Here is a 3,016-nt window from a genome sequence, read left to right as displayed (position 1 = left end):
AAGATAGAGATTGTCAAATCGTGAAGACAAAAACTGTAACCTTGACTGAGACAACACGAGCGGTAAAAAGAAGTCATGCCTTCCAGTCTAGTATAAGAAAATAGCTTTGAAAAACTTTCCATTGGAGCAGAATACTTCATTTAGTTACGGCTCTGTTTCATAATAGATGCTAGTGTAAGCTCCCTGGTGTTGAAGTAAGTCCTTCGTATTTAGTACCGTCTTGTACCTAAAGACATGGGCTTGGCCAAAATCAAAACAGCAATGCTGTAGGGACTTTCCCCTTTTAGTCACATGCTCAAATGTTTATTGATATACAGTTGCCATGGTGTTGTCATGCAAATTTATAAATTTCTTCCTTGTCATATGACGTCATCAAATGTACCATATTCAATTAATTAAACACCCGTGTGATTTATGTTGTTATTAGTAAACATAATTAATTGCACATTGATATTGAGAAAAGAGCACTATAGAAAAATCAGTACACACTATATCATTGCCATTAGCAAACTGCAACTATGAGTCTACTTAAAAATAAGTGGCTCAAAGGTATTATCTATAAGTAATGCAAAAGGATGAGGCACAGGGAAGTACAAGTTTCTCAATGAGGATATTCTAAATGGAATAAGAGGTATCTGCAAACTAATAAAAGTATTGGCTAGTGGTTATGACCTGGTGGCATAGCCCCGAGGTTGTCCTAAAATCATTTTCACCCACGTGTGATATATATATATTTCTATGTAAACAATTTATTTCTTTTACACACGTATGGGAGAAATGCATTGTATATGATGCCTTACCAATATCTACACACATTAATTAATTTAATGTGAGGGGTGTGGTTATTGAAAGGGAAGTGGCTATTGTTGGACTGGACAACTATAAGTTTTATGGTGAGTAGTCTCTTTTCCCAGCTTCTTTGCCTTAACATGGCAACAAGACTGTATAAAGAGACTCTTATTCCCGTAATTCCTGCAATAAAGATGTACCAGAAGGGCTAAGCTCGGCTCCTATTGAATAACAATTAAGTAAAATAAAAAATGAATAGTCAAAATTTGACAAAAATGTCATACCATGTTGTCTCACTGGGCTAGGTCATCTAAATGAAATCAGTATCAACCAAAAACTGAAGTATTAGCTATTTAAAAAAAGATTAGATACTGAATAGTGACATGATCCACCTTAGCCATGTAAAAATAATTATCATTATTTTAACTATTGAATAAAATAAGTATTAGATACATGTATATACAGGCTAGTAAAGATATTGCTCACTGATTATGGTTATTTGTAACTATTTATTCTATTTTATCCAGTAATCTCTCCAACTGGTTCATCACACCATTATTGTGTTGTCGCTGCCGCCACCCCATTCCTCTCCCTCCTCTTCCTCTCCCTCACTTCCCCTTTAGTTCCAAGATCTAACTCCATAAAAATGACTCTGGAGCAGCTGCGGGGCCTGCCTCCATTCTTGCCCTCTTCCGCTGTTATGATTCTCTGGCCTGCCCCGCTCTCTTCTTTCTCTCCCAGGTCTCCCACACCTGGTACCTCTACGAGGAGACCCATCACCTCTACCACCACAACCAACACTTCTTTGTGCTCCTCTACCATCTTTCTGTCGTAGCTGCTACCAGGCTCTGACATCAACCTCCACGACCACAGTCAGCAGCTGTTACATTGGGACACCTGTCTTCCAGTCTTGGAGGTGGTGGTCTTATAAAAGGTGGAGGTGGGGTCTTCTATCTCTTCCTTTGTGTGGTTGTTTCATAGCTGAATCATCGCCAGTCTCATCTACCGGTGGTAGCCAATTCGAAGTCCCTGGTTGCGAGTACTGCATTTCCTCATATTGCAGCTATTATAACCTATTTAATTCTTATTTCCATGCAATCATTTACATCATTGTCTTCTCCCATTTTAACTTCAGTCTTCAGTATTAAAATAAATCAGTGAATGCAGCTATTCTAATTAATAATTTAGGAGCCAATAATATTAATTAATGTCTGAAGACTTAAGGTACTTTTGGATGAAATTTTAATATTTTTTTAATTGATGCCATTTTATAGGAAATAAAAAGTTGTACACCTTGGGCTATTTTTAAATTTTTACCATACACTATATATAAGTTATAGATCATTGAACTTTAAATATAAAAAAAAAAATTCCTGCATAACTTTTCATACTTTATGAACTTACTTGTTGCAATTACTAAGCAAATTTATTTCCCTTTTTTCATTGTAGATTCAGTTGCAGTTGAAGCTGATATTCTCATTTGCCTCGTGTACAGTGGCATTTTTCGGACATGGATTTTAACATATAAACAACTAGCAATTTATCATTTTATTGATTGCATGTCATAACACTACTTTTTTCTATTACCTGATGGAGTTTTGTTATCATTAATAATTCTGTTCATTTTGTAGTGATTTTTAAAGTACTATTTCAAGAAAGTCAAAGCATTAATGTTTAGCAATGAATATTGTTATTGCACTAATGAATATACTTACATTAACCATGAATATCATTAATCTTTTTATGAATATAGTTTAATCTGACGTCATCCTACATGCTAATGCGGAAGTCACATGACTTCTGTGAGTATATTCATGGCTTTTGGCAGTAAAAGGGGTGGGTGTGCCATGTCACTGAAATAAAGATGGCCGTCTGTCCTGTTTGATTCTCTGTAAGCTCCTCCTCCTTCAGCTGTACGCGCATAAGGGAATGCCTCTATCTCGGCATAGATCTCGGCCCCTGGTTCTCTAAAGTACAAGCTAAAGCCACAAATTGAGCAACAATGCTTTATACTGGCATGGTAGCTATCTTATTGACTTTGATTGTAGATCTAAATGCAAAAGCAGCAGAGAATACTTGTTCCTCAGCAAAGAAGTTTCCAGAACCATAAGTTTTGTGATCAAATGCACACTTTATTCCTTTTTAGAAAGGAATACACCTGTGAGTTAAGCAACAAACCTTTGATATTAGGGACAAAGTCATTGTGGAGAGGTCTGACTTTTGAAGA

The sequence above is a fragment of the Amphimedon queenslandica genome, unplaced genomic scaffold (genome assembly GCF_000090795.2).
Source record: "Amphimedon queenslandica unplaced genomic scaffold, v1.1 AMPQUscaffold_10022, whole genome shotgun sequence".
In the NCBI taxonomy this organism is placed as follows: domain Eukaryota; kingdom Metazoa; phylum Porifera; class Demospongiae; order Haplosclerida; family Niphatidae; genus Amphimedon; species Amphimedon queenslandica.
This window is presented reverse-complemented; position numbering follows the sequence as displayed.